The 17,501-nt window shown below is 41.7% G+C and overlaps 1 protein-coding gene across 4 annotated transcripts in view; it reads left to right on the top strand.

Annotated features, from left to right (window-relative positions):
* Tenm2 (teneurin transmembrane protein 2) overlaps positions 1–17,501 on the top strand; it is a 621,032-nt gene that overhangs the window by 26,692 nt on the left and 576,839 nt on the right. The gene's annotated exons all lie outside the window — the stretch shown is intronic.

Raw genomic sequence — 17,501 nt, forward strand, 5'->3', positions numbered from 1 at the left:
TCCCTAGGAGACATTAGGGACAAAGATGATGAGATGGGTGTGACTCATGGATTTTCAGATCTCTCAGAAGAACACAGAGTCAGTTGGCTGCCATGGTCAGATGGTGTGGAGGAGGTCATAGACTCAGAACCAGGTGTTCAGTCACCTGGAAAGTCAGTTTTCCCTTGTTATGGTCAGTCATCAGTTAATTGACCACAGGGTTTCTCGGACTCCATTAGGTATGGGAGGGTGATAATAGTGTTTCAGGTTTTATTGGTGAAACTCTGTCCAGAGGTGTTCAAATTGTTTAGTGCCATCCCTTCTGAAAGCAAGTCTTTCACATGTACCAAACCACTTCTGGGAGTTAAAAATAATGTCTGGGTTCAGGGCTCCTTGCAGGATGTTGCAGAGTCTTCCTTGAGATCACAGAACCAGTGTGATGAACAGGATGCAAGAAGCTGAACCTATGCCTTTGTCTCCTCCTAATCGTGGTGATGTGAGGGACACAGGAAGTGCCTGGGTCCCCAAGGCTTGCTGAGGACTGAGCACTTGCCAGTGAGCCACAGAAGGAACAGAGACATTCGAATCAGTGTGAAGATCAGGAAGACATTTCCTGAAGTGCTTTATTTCCCACCTCACTTCATTTAATTGATCTGGAGTGTGATCCAACGTGAGTCTGTGTGTTGAACTGTTTCAGGGAGGGGCATAAAGTCCCACATTACTATAGCAGAGCACACATAGCTGAGACTTCTAATTAGGGTCAAATAAAATAATACTATCCTTATTTATGATTTTCTTAAAATGCCTAACTTGTAAAGAATTTTTTAAAGTAGATGATACAAAAGGAAAAATATGAAACATGATAGCAAGATATTTCAATCCTGGTTCCTACTAAAATAGTGTCTGGCACATAGTAGCTGCTCACAAAATATTTATCAAGAATGATGGAAGGTGAAGTTAGGAAACGAGTCCATGCTTTGCAATTGAAGCTATAGCAGTAAACTAGCTTATGCCTTCACTTTTAGCATTGAGATTCAAATTGAATGGTTAGTAATTGGTGAATTGTCATTTCATTGACAAAAGAGGACAGCAGGATATTTTTCCTGTTTTCTCCTTCTATTATAAATTGATAATGAAGAATCAATGTTGGTTTATACGTCATCATGAGGCTTTGCTTTAAGTGATTTAGTAACTGTTAATCTTCTGGGATACCTTCGTTGTGATCCAAGTAACTAGTAGTTCTCCTTGCTTATAAATCGCTTCTTATGCAGGATTAAGGTTGCTGTAAGACTTCTCATTTTAAAATCCCCTACTATTTTCTCTGCCTGAGAAAGAATAAGTCCTCTAGAGTATATTCCTGATACCTGGGGCCTCGGAATGGGAGTGACACATCAGTGTGCTCATTCAGACTGTCATTGGTGGGCATGTGCAATGACCCAGGTCTCTGGCAGATGCCGGGGCTGCGAGCAGACCTAGGACCAAGCTTCTTGTGGTTTGTACATTATTGGGGGGGGGGGGGAGATGCACTGCTATTAGGTGATAAAACATGCAAAAGACACCATGAATGAAATCTGTCAGCAATGCAAAGGGAGAAGGAATGATTAATTCCACTTGGGCAGATTAAGAAAGATTTCATGGAGCTGAAACCAGAAAGATACTGTGGAAGCAAATAGAAAGGTGATGTTCCAGGCAGAGGGAAGTGTTTTTATCAAAGACTTGGAGGCGTGAGATAAGGTGTGTTCCTCGAACTGTAATTAATGACAAGGTCATCCCTTGTCAGTACAATGAGAGATGAAATCTCAGTTGTTGTCCAGGCCAGATCATGCATATGGTCTTGACGTATATGGAGTACTTTCCACTTTGCACTGCAGGCCATGGGGACTCATTAAAGGACTTTAGGTAGGAGAACACCATGCTTTTGTCTTCATTTTTACTTCAGAAAGACCATTTTATAAATTAAAGCAAGGAAATAGCAGTAGTCAATTTTAAAATTTGTTTTTACACTCATTGATCATTACATATTAAGAATGTACTATGAATCAGCTTTTGTTTATGTGCTTGATACAGGGGTATGAATGAGGAATAAATATTCAATGTTGAACACATTGCGACTCCCACAGGCACTGGATGAAATGAGTGTCATTATCCAAAAAGGGCCAGTGCATAACTATTCATCCCAACGTGCTGCCTTTAAATATCGCCTTATGTCCCTGCTGAGAAGTGTTCCCCTGGAGTAACTGCCGCTGAGCATAATTAGGCCACTTGCATGAGTACTTAAGCAGTGTGTATGGAGCAAGCCCTTCTCTTCATTGAGTAGAATAGTTGTCGCATGGCGGTCACCTTCGCCATCAACTCCAGGGCAGCTCTCTAAAGGGGACCTCAATTTGGAACTGCATGTGTGCATGCATTTGGTACAGCCACCACCCCCTTCCTGCAACTGCATCCAGCCAGGTCCCAGGGCTACCGATTGGCCATTTTTCCTTACTATTTCTCATAGATCATGAATGCTACAGGGTTTTCATCTTCTCCTAAAGCAGTTCTTAACTGGAAATGTACATCAGGACCATGGGAGGAACATTTTTAAAGTATGCTTATTTGCGTATCATCTTAGACACTGGGTCCAAGGAAATCTGTAGTGTTAAAAAGGTCCTCACAGAATTCTTGTGTATTTACCTTCTTGGAAAACCACTCATTCTATCTAATTGGAGATTCCTCACAGCACAATCAAAGCATATATATATATATATATTTTTTTTTAAGTGTGTCACTTTTAGTATGCCATTTACTATTTCTTTTTAATTTTTTTATTTGTTCATTTTAGTTATACATGACAGTAGAATATATTTTGACATATTATATATACATGGATATAACTTCCCATATTGTGCTCTGACTAGAAGCCCACTCCTCGGAAGCCTAATCTGAATGATTTCTTTATATCACCTCCACCTGTGTCCTTTCAGCTGCCCTGGTCCTTGTACCAAGACATCTGTGTTTGGGCTGCTTTAATCCAGGAGGGGTGGCAGGGGGGAAATTGTACTCCAAGTGCATTAGCCAGCTCAGGCTGCTGTAACAAAATACCCTAGAATGGGTGGTTTAGATAGATATTTGTTTTCCACAGTTCTGGAGCCAGGAGGTTCAAAATCAGAATGCCAATCAAGTTGAATCTTGACAAAGGCAGGCCCTCTTTGTAGCTTACAGAGCCCCCTTTTTACTATATAATCTAATGACAAGGAGAAGGAAAAAGGGAGGGAGATGGGGTAGGGAATGAGAGAGACAGCGAGAAAGAGAGTTCTCTTGGTCTCTATGAGGGCACTAATTCCATCATGAGAACCCCACCCTTGTGGCCTTACCTGCACTGAACCACATCCCAAAGTCCCTACCTCTCAATGCTACCACAATGGGGGTATAGCGTCCATGGATAACACCAAAAGAGGGGTTCTCCACCCTAGCTGTGTGTCAGTCAGTTACTTTGGGACCTTTAATAAAATACTAGTGCTCTGGCCTTGCCCTTGAGATTTAGATTTAATATGTTTACCAAATCTTTCATCCTACTAGTGATAAAAACTGAAAAGCTTCAGTTTTCTAACCTGCAACATGGGCATAGTGTTACTAGCTATGCCAGAGATGACCTGAGATTTCAAATATCAAAAGTGCTGGTCATCTCTAAAGTACTGTAAAAATACCATTTTATTCTCCTCCCATTTTTGTTTGATGGGCAGCTTCAGATGAAATCAGTTTTTTAAACTTTGCATTAAAGACCATTCAGAACGAGGTTTTCTGGAATCCCTGGATGGGAACTGCTTCTGCCCTGAATCTGTCAGGATGGTCACCTCATAGGAGGTGTGGTGTGCAGGTGCCAGCAATTCCATACCTGAAGGACCAGGCAGATCACCTCAGTGAGAGACAAAGTATCTGCCCTGAGAAAACACACTCGGTCCTTCATTCAGTGCTCTGAGCCCCTTTTGATTGAGACGTGGTAGAGAGAAATGTCTCTACTATTAGAAAAGTAATTGTACAAACACGGTGACAAATGGCAGCTGGCAGTAGACCCTGAGGATTGGGAAAACCAGAGATAGAATGCCCAGAAGGGACAGCTGTTTGCGTGCAGCCTGGCTTTGCCACATCATCCCACGTTTCTCCCAGAGATTCCAAAATCCAAGTCTTTGTCCAAAAGCTCCTGATATTTACACATTGATAACCAATTAAAAGGAAAAACTGAAACAGAACAATAAGCACTTCGTAGACTCACATGGGCAGGTCTGAACAAAAACATATTTGCCATCTGAATTTTGCCCACGTGCCCTGTTTGGCCTGTGCACGCTCAGCCAGTGATCATTCCTTTGGGTCTCGTGCGCCATCTTTTCCATGGTCTTAATTGCTGTGTTTTTTTTACAAACATTGTTTGTCCACAAACCCAATGCATCGCTGTCCTGGCAACCAGTTGTCCATCTCTGGCATGGCTCCTTCTTTCCTCTCTGCAGATTTCCCCACCTTTAGTTCTAAGGATTGTATTTATTTCTGCTATCCATATATACTGAGCTGAGACTGCACTAGATGATAAGAATACAAAATTCACCATGTCAGTCCATGCCCCAATTCAGTTCCTGCCTCTTCTAGGAGACATGCCCAGCGTGCTGACTGAGGCCTGAAAGAACATGCGGAGAATCTGCAGCAATGATATCTAAGTCCACCTCATCTACATAGGAGGTTCATTTTACTAACAGCAAAAAAAAATTCCCTTTGTCATATCCACTTTTTTCCTCTTTTTAAAAAATTCTGAACAGCATATTGAGCACACTGTGTGCAGATCACATCAACCATTTGGTTCTTTTGACACTTAGGAGATATTTGATGCCCAGAGAGTCGTGTCTGGAAACTAAAAGTCATACCACACAGTCTAGTGCTCAGCCTAACATGATCAACATTTTATTTGAGATGCCTAAAATGCAATAGCTGTCCTCAGGCAGGCACAAAGCCACGCAGAATTTGGTTCGCATGGGGCCCTGGCGCTCAAGTTTGCCATCCTGGGTTTTGGCACTCCGTGGTGCCAACTGGCTCACCCAGGGGACTGTCTCTTGCAGAGGCTTCTTTCCAGGGGCGTGTCTCACAAACCCTCAGATGGTTATCTGTTCATAGAAGGAGAAACAAGTTGTGAAAGTAGGCCATGCACATCGCCAACAAACAGGAGCATTTCATTGGCGAGAGCCTTCCTCTCTTTGCCAAAGTGACCTTGGTTGGCGCAAAGATGACAGAGTGCTTCCCTGCCCGGGTCTGACAGCATTGCTATCACAGCACGTTTGACAAATCGTTCACATTAAATCGGGGGGCACTTTCGGCAGCGCCGACGTCCCCTCTCCATCACTCCTGATTACCACACAAACGTCAGCCATGGCACCAAGCACATTTGTCAGAGGAAGTAAAAAGCAGTTGTTAGTAAGAGCGCTACCTGTCATGCTAATGGACTAGAGCTTGTTGCTTTGTGTCTCGCAGGAGCCTACAGATTTCAAAAAAAACAAAACATAAATTTTTTTGGATGGATGTCCAGTGTTTCTTGAAAATCCCTTTGTGCTCCGGTGGAGAGAGGTATGGAGAGTTCATCAGATGGACGCCAGAATGTCCTCTCTTGGAAGGGAAACACATTCTAACTGTGCTGGTGACTGCTGCTCAGTGGCTGCTGTCATTTCTTCTTGCTTAAACAGGCAATAGCATGTTTCTTGGTGGAGGAAATCTGTACCTTATAAATGTAGATTAAATGAGTGGGGCAATTCTTCACCATCTATTAGTAAACATACCATCCTTACCTTGAAATTTTAAGACATGGTTTGAAGAAGGCAGAGGACCAGCTTGGTTCCTTCTGTCATCCTGACCTACGCTGTAAGGGGCCGTGATCTACACTACAGCCCGGGTGTTGCTCTTACGTTGTGTTGCATAGTGCAGCCAGAAGAACCCTTCAAGGCAGCCCAGTCTCTCCTTGCTACCCCCATTTTAGAGATGACAACACTGACAATCATAAAGGTAATTGCCCAGGATGACACAAGTAAAGTCACATTTCTGGTCCATACCTCAATAATATTTGGATGTCCAATAAAAAATATGCACCTTGTTTAAACAGTTCCTAGGTTGGCCACACACCACTGCTTCAGAACTGCATTTCCAGACTATTCTTTGCTCCCCAAGTCCCCCTTCACTGGTCAGCATGAATTTGATTTCTACCTTTTTATCTTTGCCTAGGGATGCAAAAAAAAAAAAAAAAAAAAAAAAAAAATTATGTAGAAATCAGGGCAAAGGAAAGTGAAGGAAATGAAAGAACTCTGGGTTAGAAACTTACTTTATAAAGTGGAGTCCACTAGAGTGAACAGGGGTTTGAGACTGTGACCTTCTGGCACTGGAAACAGGGGATTGTTGTGTTAGAATGTGAAACTGCTCATTGTGCTGTAGTCAATTCTCTGTGGCCCAGTGAGAGACCCCTATTGCTTTACAAAGCAATCAGAAAGGCAGCTTGTCCTAGGTTCATACAAGCAAGTCAGAAGACTTCACCTCTGGTCACCAAAATGTATGGGAACTTTTCCCCATGAGCAAGCAGTCCCTTCTCTAGTTGATGCCAACTGGGTTCTCTGTAATTTGGTTGTGGCGCTGTCTATCTGCAAAACCTTGTTAGATCCATGCACACCATACTTTCCCCACTGAAGATGCCCCTTGCAAGCCCCAGGCTATCACCTGTGTCCCAGACCAATCAGGTATAAATCCAGGCTCTTAGGACCCCGTTCTTGGGATTAATTAATCTTCTAGAGTGTCTAACGGATCTTGAGAAAACTCTTTACTAATTTTTAACCCATTGATTGTACAGGATATTGCAAGGCATATGCAGATGAATACCAGATGGTAGAGCTGCAGAGGACAGGGTACAGGAAGGAAGGGGCCAGGAGCTTAGAACCCCAACCCCACCATGTGCTCCGTAACCCAGACGTTACTCAAATCCTTTCTGGGTTTTGATGGAGATTTCCTCATGTAGACATGATCAGTTATATCACTGGCCATTCATGATCAATGATCAACTCAACCTTAGGCCCCACTACCCTCCACAGAGTTTGGGGTGGGACTTAGCCAGCCAAACCTACAGTCCTGTCTTGATCTTTCTGGGAAATAACCCCTATCCCAAAGCCATCCAGATTCACTACCAGCCATGTCAGTAGCATATGAGACACTCTTATCACTCTGGAGATTCCAAGGGTTTTGGTAGCTGTGTGCTAGGTAGCAGGACAGACATAAAACATGTGTTTCCTACCACATTTGATCTTCTAAGTGATGTAATCAGCTGGAGTGGTAAGATTGAGCCAGGCTAAGTTGAATGAAGTACTTTAAATGTTTGATTCCTTCCTTGTTTTATCAGAAAGACTTGGAGCAATGTTTCTGGATGCTCATGCTGGTCCATTTCCATTCATATGTTAATTACCATCATTGGTGGTTTAGCATAGAAAAGACCTGGTCTGTGATTGGCTCTTGATTGCCACTCTCTCAGATCCCCAAGCCAGCAATCCTCAAGGGGTTAAACCCTCAATGATTCAAAAGCAGACAATGACTCCAAAGTATGTTAATTGATCATACTTATCATTGTGTACCCAGCCCTAAGAAAACCAAGGGAATCTGGACTTAATATAGATTAATATGCTGATTTAAAATGGATTGTTTCATAAGCAGAGTGGTCACCTGCTTTGGCTGTGCATGGCATAAGGGTAGACCTGCCCAAGCACTGGCCTGCACAATGGCATTCCCACTGTTCTGCTGGACTTGGCATTCCTGGGTTCTTCTCATTTCCCTCCTCTTGTTCTCAGTGCTGTGCAACATCTTCCAACTCCCTCTCTTCAGATCAGAGTAGCATTTAACATTAGCAGTATCTCTATTTTTTTTCTTTAGTAGGAGATTTCCTTTCATGCTTTTATCTGTGAAACAGATTCAGGAAGGATCCATCATGGTTGAAACAGAACTATGGGGTGCACATGGCTACTTGGTCTGAACACCCAGGTACCTCCCTAGAGTTTGGTCCTGCTGGAAGAAGTGCAGAGTCCTGCCATAGAAGAGGTATGCATCTCTCTGAGCACCTGTGCTCTCTGCTTGCCTATGCCTGTTGGATCAATGATGTGTTAGGATGTTCATTCTGGGAGGAAGGGAGAGTTTGTCACTGAAGTCCAGATACCCAGGTAGTTAAAGGATATTTAACTATGGCACTGAAAGATGACTTAGTCCATTTGGACTGTTATAACTGATTACCATAAACTGGGTGGCTTTTAAACAATGGAAATGCCTTTCTGAAAGTTCTGGAGACAGGGGAGTCCAAGCTATGGGCAGATTTGGTGTCTGGGGAGGACCTGCTTCCAGCTTGGTAGACAGCACTCTTTTGCTATGCTCCCATGTGGTAGAAGAGGCAGGGTGGCTTCCTGGGGTTTCTTTCATAAGGACACTAATTCCTTTGAGGAAGGATCCTTCCTCAAGAATTTATCCCACCTCCTACCGCCATCATGTTAGAGGTTAGCTTCAGCATATGAACTTTGGGAAGTACAAACATTTAGACCATAGAAAACAATGACAATGTATGGTTTGTATCATGTTCCCCAAATGCTCTGAAGCAATTTCATATCCATTTACGCTATTGATCCATCATATTTCTACCGGTATGAGTTTCTCCTAGTGTTTACTTGACTCCACAAACACAAGCCAAAGTCACAGTGTCAAGTTCAAATTAAGCAAATTATGACTGGTGCCTAGACTGGACCCCAAGTTCTTAGCATCTGAGTCCACTAGCTGCTTTTGCATACACACCCCAAACTCTAGAGCTCACAGCAGCAGTTTCTTCCTAAACAGAGATGACATTCACTGTCCATTGCTTTCTGCTTCTACTGCCCCCTCCCTCACCTACACAAGCACATTCTACCTGTGGCAGAATTTCTATCAGGACACTCATTTCCATGGAAATGAACTTGCATCCTCCCCTCCTTCCCCTAAAAAAAGATAAGTAGAAGGTGGCATTTATTTAATTTTCATAAGACACATTGCCTTATTTTTTTTTCATTACATCTGTCCACATTGCATGATTGTTTTAAAGGCTAGGAAAAGTGGCCCTGTGTTAATTTCCATGGCTACACACCCAATCATCCAACAGTGGCTTAGTGGCATGTGATGTTATTCGATACATTTTAAACACTGCTACATTTAAAAATAACTTTAAAAGGTTGTAAATGTCAAATTGAGATTTGAAATATGTCAGATAGCTGTCATTTTTACACCCTTCATTAATTTCAATAGGACTCAGTGAATTGTATTTGACAAACTGTTATCATACAATGACTACAAGCATGCTACATTTATGTAGCACATCTCTGACGTGCCGAATGTTTTGAGGGGAACTTTAATATGTGACTTCTCTTTGACCTCCTAGATGACATGAGACCATCAGATGACAAGTGTGGCAGCATTCAACTCTAAGGTTTTCCAAATGGTGGCATTTGGAAAATCTTCAAGAGGGAGGCTTGCTCAGAAATGGAAGTGTCCATTGGAGAGTTTCCAGTAACAAAAATAGCAACATTTGTTCTAGGTGCATAATTGCCATTTTTGGACCACAGCTAAGGCAAAAGGGTTATGAATAAAAATTTTCCTGTTAGCAAATTTTTAGCAGGTGGAGACAAGCGTGGAAAAGTCGGGTCTGGTTATAAAAATAATGTCATTATTAAAATTATTAGCATTATTAAAGTGAATAGCAACCACCAACTATTAAGTTTGTGTGAAGAGCATGAAATAAAGAACAGAAAGTTTAAAACCCAGGTTCTAGGTCAATGCTGGCTCCACCACCTATTCTGTAACCCTAGGCAGATCACTTAACATCCAGCTGTCTTAATTTTCTAATTTATAAAGTCAGGATAATAATATTACTTATCTCACAGGGTTTCTATGAGGAGAATCTGCATTCAGTGCATGGTGGCTGTTTTTGTTTAGCAGGGCCGTGCTGGGTGCTGTATATATGGATATTTGGTTCTCTAACCACCCTGAGATGCATAACCCATTCAGCCTACTGCACATTTGCACAAAAAGAAATGGAGGGTCCCAGTGCGGTTTGCTTTGTCTAGAGTATTCGACACAGGACAGAGGCAGGGAGTCAGGTAGCTTGAACTTGAAGTTCCCCAACCTCAACCAGTAGTCATGGCCATGCCACAGAAGACAACCCATCTTTACCCTCTGGGGAGAATGAGCTACAGGAAGCTAAGCCCTTGGTACACAGAGCCAGGACTGTGCCCTGCCTGGCCGGGGCAGTTGAGTTTGACAACACGTTTATCCTCTCCCTTGCTTCTTTTCCTCCTTTCAGACTGGCAAGTCAGGCTTCCTGTGCATATGTGAGTGTTAGTACCTCGTTTTCAACACAGCTTTTAAGAAAATATCAATAAGTAAATCACCTGTCAAGTGTTCTTTTAAAATGCAGGAGAGAATTACTAGAGATAACTAGTTTTAAAACCCTCGAATGGCTCTATATTGAGATAATTCTTAATTTTTATTGTCTGTCTTCTTCTTTATCTTCACTCTAGCATAGAGCATATTTGAAAATCAACCAATAAGTCAGAGTTCTAAAATGATCAGAGCAAATTGATCTTTGGTAAACGTAGTATTTGACTATAAAAAATTTTGTATTTTTTTGAAGGGCATTAACTAATTCAAAAAATGAACAGTTTTGGGGTAAACAGTACCTCCCTGCAGGCAATTTCTACCCACAGTGAGTTTCTTTGTTTCTTAGGCTCTAATTCTTTTCCTATATTTTGTGTGTGGGCATACCTTCACCCACAGAGAAATCCAAGGTCACCCTATAAGTCTCAAGGTCACACAATGAGGTGTTGGCAATATAGGAGGAGAATCCAGGTCCCTGGGCTTCTGTACCTTGTTCATTTCATTATATTACCCTGCCATTTTCACTTGTAAAGATAAGAGTGAAGTCATGTGGTCTATAGACCAACACAAGAGAGGAAATATTTAACTTTTGTAATTGGAAAGTGGATTCATAGGCAAAAGACTGAAGGAAATAAGCAGATTTTCTGTCTGCTGGTTTCCTAGTTGTAGAAGGAAGAGAGAAACATCAAAATCAGCAAGGACACATGGCCTACCCTAAGGGCTATGACTAATGTGCATAAACCAGGAGCAATGGGGACTCCTGGGGAAATGGAGGCAGGTCACTTCAGGGCTCATGCCAATCACATCATGGTGGTGAGTTTTTCCAAGTCAATCTATCCCACATTCCCCTTTAGCCTTTCATTCTCCCCCAAAACTCTCATGAACTGTGAATGGAGGTCATCTCTTTGCTGTGCCCACCGTCGTCCTTGTTGGCACCGATTGGAAGCAAATGCTGCCTTTATCTCACTGTGGGGATTCAGCAGCCTGGGTATTGGTTATGTTTATGCAAATGAGGAATCTCAGGGTAGAATTGTAACGTATGAGAACGGCATGGAACGTCTGACAATACTCATAAACATTCCAAACAATTTTATCTTGTTTCAGAAGAAAGCATACATTTTGTCAAGTAATATGAATTTTTATTATACCAGTATTTCTATTCTAGATTGCCCTCTTACTATGCATAGTCGTTTTTTTTTTCCCCTAGATGTTTAGCAATATTTGTTCATCACCATGATTCTTCCTTAAGGATTAGTGGGTGGTAAGTGTTGTCCTTATCAAATCTCACTGATTGGGAAATTATAGCTTCTGGAACCGAGGTGTTATTTTTGCTGTTGATTGGTAGTTTTTGTTTTGTTTTGCTTCTGACCAAGTAATTAGCAAGTTGTAGATCCTTGATCTTAAGATCGAGACTTCTTGATTCATTGGTTCTCTAGTTTTAGTTCTTCATTGTGTTTTTTTGCTTCTGCAAAAATACACAGCAAATGATAGTATGTCACTGTGTTACAATCTCAGAATATAATACATATTCCTGTTGTCATTCTACATGAAAGATTCAGGTGGGGCGTTGCAGGAAGCGCAGCAGGATTTAGGCGAGAGACGTGGCAATTTGTTTTTCAACCTTAAGTATCATTGGATAAATAGAATATTTTGATTATAATTGAGACAACAAATTTTCCGCTTTCTCCCAGAGTTACTCATCACTTAAGAACAAAAAAGGAATGGCAAAAACACTCCCCCATTAATCCAAACCTTCAACCCTTTCACATTTCTTATGCTCATGGTGGAACAGAAGCTAAAACCAGTTCACTTTTTCTCTATTCCCCCAATTCTATTTTCAATAGAGAAAACAATCCCACCTTTTTTTCCCCTAAGAAATGTTTGAGCAAAAGGCTATTAGATAGAATCTTAGCTTCCAGATTTAAGTGCTCATCGAAGGATAACCGGTGTAATCATCTGAGCTTGCAAAGAATACACAATCATAAAATCATTTAATTAAATTCCATCAATGCTGTTTGTTTTGGTGCCCATTTGGGTATTAATAACACCGTTGCTATTTTGAATGCCAAAGGTTTACCACTTAATTATTATCTTTGCTTATTGGAGATGTTAGCCTCAATTTGTAGGGTTCCATAATCACACACTGGGTGTTGCTTCACCAGATACAACACGCTTTCCAGAAGTAAGAAGTCCTGTAGCCTGTGCCTAATCAGAAGATGAAGTGGTAGAAATCCAATGAAAATGTTTGTTAAATTGTAAAACTGTAACACAGGAAATCAGAACAGTTATTCAGACTGTGAGTAAATTTGATGGGGTGTGAACTGATCACTTTATTGCACTCTGTTTATAGCATCCTTGCCATTTTCTGAGATGGGAGCCCAATGCTTTTCATTGTCTTAATTAGATTAAGAATGGATTAGAGGAGCCAAATCTATTATTAAAAAGGCAATTCTGCTGTGTTCCTGAAAACCCCCTTTTGGTTTTTAATTTCTTAAATTCCACTGATGCAAAATAGCAAATGCCTTACTTGTAATTATGAGCATGTATGCATTCATTTAAAGGGCTGCAAGGGTATTAAGGAAATCAGATCTTGAATTTTTGTGAAATTATTTCCAAAGAAATAAGGGAAGCAACAAGGGAGGGAGAGCTGCATTTCTTGATGCTATGATAAAAAAAAAAAAATGAGAAAACAAACTGTGATTGTTCTCTTCTTCTTGTGTTTCACTGTGACATAAAAATGCATGCTTTTATGAGTCGAGAATTTTCCCAGACACATTTGTGTTTTTAATTTACTTCCACACCCTGAAACGTTTGAGAATGTAGGTTTCCTGTGCTTCTGACTTAGCCTGAGCATTTGTTCCATGGGAAACCTTCCATGATGATGATCTGGTTTGCATCTTTGCTTATCTACCTCTGACCCTTGTGCCTGTAAAAATGTGACTCTCAGTTTTAAGCTTTGTGATATAATGTGTTATAAACATTCCATGAAGTTTGCTCTGAACTTCAGTCGGAGAAGGGCTGCTGTGTTAGGCTCTCATGTTTTTTTCAGGAGGTGGTCCCATTTTAACTTATTGTTTCTTCCCTCTGCAAACTGTCATGTTGAGATGCTATTTTTTTAACATCTTTTCTTTGTATTTTAGAATTACTATGCTGTCATGGGATAAAAATTTCATGATACTGCACACACACCCATGCACACCCACAAACCTGCATGTAAAAACTGGTGAAATTTAAATAAGGTCTGTGGTTTGCTTAATAGTATTTATACCAGTGCCAGTTTTCTGGCTTCAATATTGCACTGTAGCTCTGAAAAATAATCTTGGAGAAAGCTGAGTGAAGGCTCCTTGAGAACTTTGTATTACATTTGCAACTTCGACTGGGTCTTAAATTATTTCAAAAATTTTTAAAAAGATTAAAAAGTTAGTGTATAGTTTTAGCCCATTAACTATCAAACTGCTACCAGCAAATATGGATTCTCTACTTGCTTTTTATTAATTTTCATTCTCATAACTGACACTTAGATATCCCCAGCATTTTGAGACTCATGATCCTCGTCTTCTACCTGTGTGCATGTTACACGGGTCTCCTAGCCATTCAGCTCTAACCTTAGCATGGAATCCATATCTGAATGGTCTGTTTGCTCTTTGTTGAGTTGGAAGATAAGTCATGGAGGATGCTTGCTGCACAGTGAACTCTCTAACTATTCTGAATGAAGCCATTAATTAATTTAGTTCACATGTGTGTTTTGCACCTTAGCAAGACAGGACCTGGTGCCTGCCTAGCCATCTGTTCTTTGGAGTACTGTGTGATGAACCCAGATCCCGGGATTGCTTCTTAACTATCACTGCCTCAGTGTGTTGCATGCTTGGGACTGGAGGTCTTGAAATGATACTTTGTTTAGGAGGCCTGTGACAAAATTTCTCCCTAATTACCTGTCCCACAAATGGGAATCAGTGCTGTCAGCAAAATGTGATGGTGATAATAATGGTTATCATTTATTGAGCAATTAGCATTCTAAGCTCTTTACATGCATCCTTTGCTTTAATTTTCTTCCATTACTAGCTTAGAGTTTAGTAAAATCGCTTGTCCAGGGTCATCCATGGTGGCTTTTGAGTGACAGAGCTGGTGCTTGAGTCCCGGAAGCCTGACTTTGGATAACATGCTCCTAATTGTCCCCTACATGTAACCCCCGTCATGTGTGTGCCCTCATCCTCCTAACCAGTGAGTGGCTATCAATGCTGGAGATGCATTAGAATCATCTAGAGACCTCTTCTTGGATCCGTTCCCAGATGCACTTATTTATTTTGTCTAGGGTGAGCGTTTTGTTAAACTTGTGAAATGATCCTGATGTGTATCCTGGGTGAGCATCGTACACTGCCTGTGAATAATGCAAACACTTATTCTACTTCACAGTTCATCAAGTCTGAACGTACGTAGAACAAAGCAGGGTAGTTGTCCAACCACCTAGCTTTGGGAAGAGGGGGCCGGGAGTTCACCTACCTACTTGTCCACCAGTGTCCACACTTCTTGTTGAGCAAACTCTGTTTTTATGTTCAGGTATAGGCTTTCCATCTCTGCCTCTCATCTGTCACTGGTGGTCATTTTAATAGTCCTTTATCTTTATGAAGGTGTCCTTTGGCCCTAAAAAGAGGTTCTTCATTAGCAGCCTAAGAGTTCACCTGTCTCCAGGTTGGCAGTTTAAGTGGATGAGTGAAGCAGACAGGTCTTTGAGTACTGAGCCCTCCCTTTTGAAAAGATAACTGGGGTGGGTGGCACAGGTGTCAACTGGAGAGAGTATGTTCCATGTCTAGGGCTCTTGTTCCTCTGGTACCATGAGGGAGTCTCATAGAAATGGGAGCTAGTATTGGGGCTAGTATTCAGGCGCCTCCAGAAATCGAACTTCACTTGTTTTTCTTTGCTTTTTTTAATTGTGAACTTAGTTAGCAGGTTGCTCCTTTTTTTTTCCCCTAACACTATACTGGTTGATATGATATCGCCAATAACAGCGTGAAAGGACTTTTGTATGACTCAATGCAAGAAGCAGCTTTATACCACTGCCTTTTTGCATTTTGGGGCCACATTAATGATCTCTCTTCACTAATTACGAAGTGAACCATGTTCCAGACTGAAACTGGCATTCTGACTAGAGACAAGGGGTGGAATTCTGTGGGCCTTGTTTTATCTGTGAAGCTGAATCTACAGGGCCATCATAAGATTGCAGGGGGACTTAAAGGAGTGGTCTCTGGAGTACGACTAGAATAGGTGGATCCTCTTGCTACTAGTTACCAGCTTTATGATTTTAAATAGGCTCAGTTCTTATTTAACATGAGCACTGACCTTACGTTCATCTATAAAAATAGAGACATAAGATACTGTTATGGTTTAAACATTATGTGAAAGTTTAGAGGTGCACTGATTGGGTTCTGAGAACTTTGGCCTAATCAGTGTGTTATCCCCTTATATGGATTATCTGGGTTGTCCCCAGGTAGGGTGTGACTGGAGGAGGTAGGTTTCCATGTGTGTGCCTTTGGGGATGTATATTTTGTCTGTGGTGAAGGGGAGTCTCTGTCTCTGTCTCTGTGTGTGTGTGTGTGTGTGTGTGTGTGTCTGTGTGTGGTGTGTGTGTCTCTCTCTCTCTCTCTCTCTGTCTCTCTGTCTCTCTCTCTCTCTGTCTCTTCCCCCGCTTCTTGGTGGCTATGTCCCGATCTGCTTTCCTCTGCCACACCCTTCCACCCTGACGTTCTGCCTTACTTCATACCCCGAGGAATGGACCTGGCTGTCTATGGACTGAGACCTCTGAAACCCTGAAACCCTGAGCCACAAAGTTAACTTTTCCTTCTCTAATTGTTCTTGTCAGGTTTTTCGGTCACAGCAGTGAGAAAGCGGACTAAAACAGATACTAATACTCATGGTTGCCTTGAGGAGTAAAATAAATTTTATATGCAAAATGTTTAGACCAAGTGAAGCACTGGCATACTAATAATAAAAGATGCACTTAATGAATGCAGTGTTTTCGATAGACTGGAGTCAGGCAAATTGCCCTTATGGTTTTGTTCCATTGCTCTTGTTGGCCTTGAACTTAAGCAACCCTGCTCACTCTGCCTTTGCTGCTCTTTCCACTGGCCCTTCCAGATTTTTCCCTATCACTCTTACTTTTCAAAAACGAGTGAGACTGACAGCTTTCTGGTGATGGACAGAAATTCAAACTACTCCCGCCCCAGCCCCAGTGCGGTCCATACTGATCTGGAGTTTGTGCCTGTAGACGCGGAGGAAATCTCTTTGGGAGAATTAGAAGCAAAGTATGATTAATAATGAATATATGTATGTGTTTTAAGAGTAGGGTTGTGCTAAATGTGAAGAGTCAATAAATGCCTGTTAACCTTCTCTGAGGTCAGCAGTCGGCTGGGTGGCTGGTTATGCAGGGCAGCCTGAGCATCTGCAGCTAATTCTGAGCTGCCCTCGGATCTGACAATGGCGCATGCAATTAGGGAAGTGTCTCTGTAATCATGGTAATCGGTGTACGCCAGGAGGACAGGGCACAGCTGTGGGAGTGCGGGAGAGAGGACGCAGGGCCATTCATTCCCGAGGAGCAAGCCTCCGCCATGCCTTTTCAGTTCAAGTCTGCAGTGGTTTTCATTCCCATTCCATCATAGTTGACTGAAAAACACTTTAAAAATCAGTGCGTGACTCTAGGGCCAGGGCCCACCCCCAGTCTGTTGGTTGTTCAACATGTGACAACGTTGAGGGTGTGCATCTTCCTTTTTAATAATGCCCTTGTGGATCTAAGTATCTAAGGTAAATCATGTTTGGTCCGAAGGTTGGTTGTGGGCTTCTATTTATTGATTTATTTTTTTGTTGAGAACTAAACTCAACGTATACTATTAAAAAGTCCTGTCCTTTGAGAATGTGTTATGCATGTAGCTTTGCCTCATTTGAAAAGTTGATATTTGTAAATGAGAAAGCTATCACTCTACACTTCCAGTCCTTCTCTCCTCCTTCCATTCTTTTCTGTTGGTGCATATTAATTGCACACAGTGGTGAGTTTCATTGTAGCACACTGGTACATGCATATAACACGATTTGACCAGCTT

The sequence above is a fragment of the Sciurus carolinensis genome, chromosome 6 (genome assembly GCF_902686445.1).
Source record: "Sciurus carolinensis chromosome 6, mSciCar1.2, whole genome shotgun sequence".
Classification (NCBI taxonomy): Eukaryota; Metazoa; Chordata; class Mammalia; order Rodentia; family Sciuridae; genus Sciurus; species Sciurus carolinensis.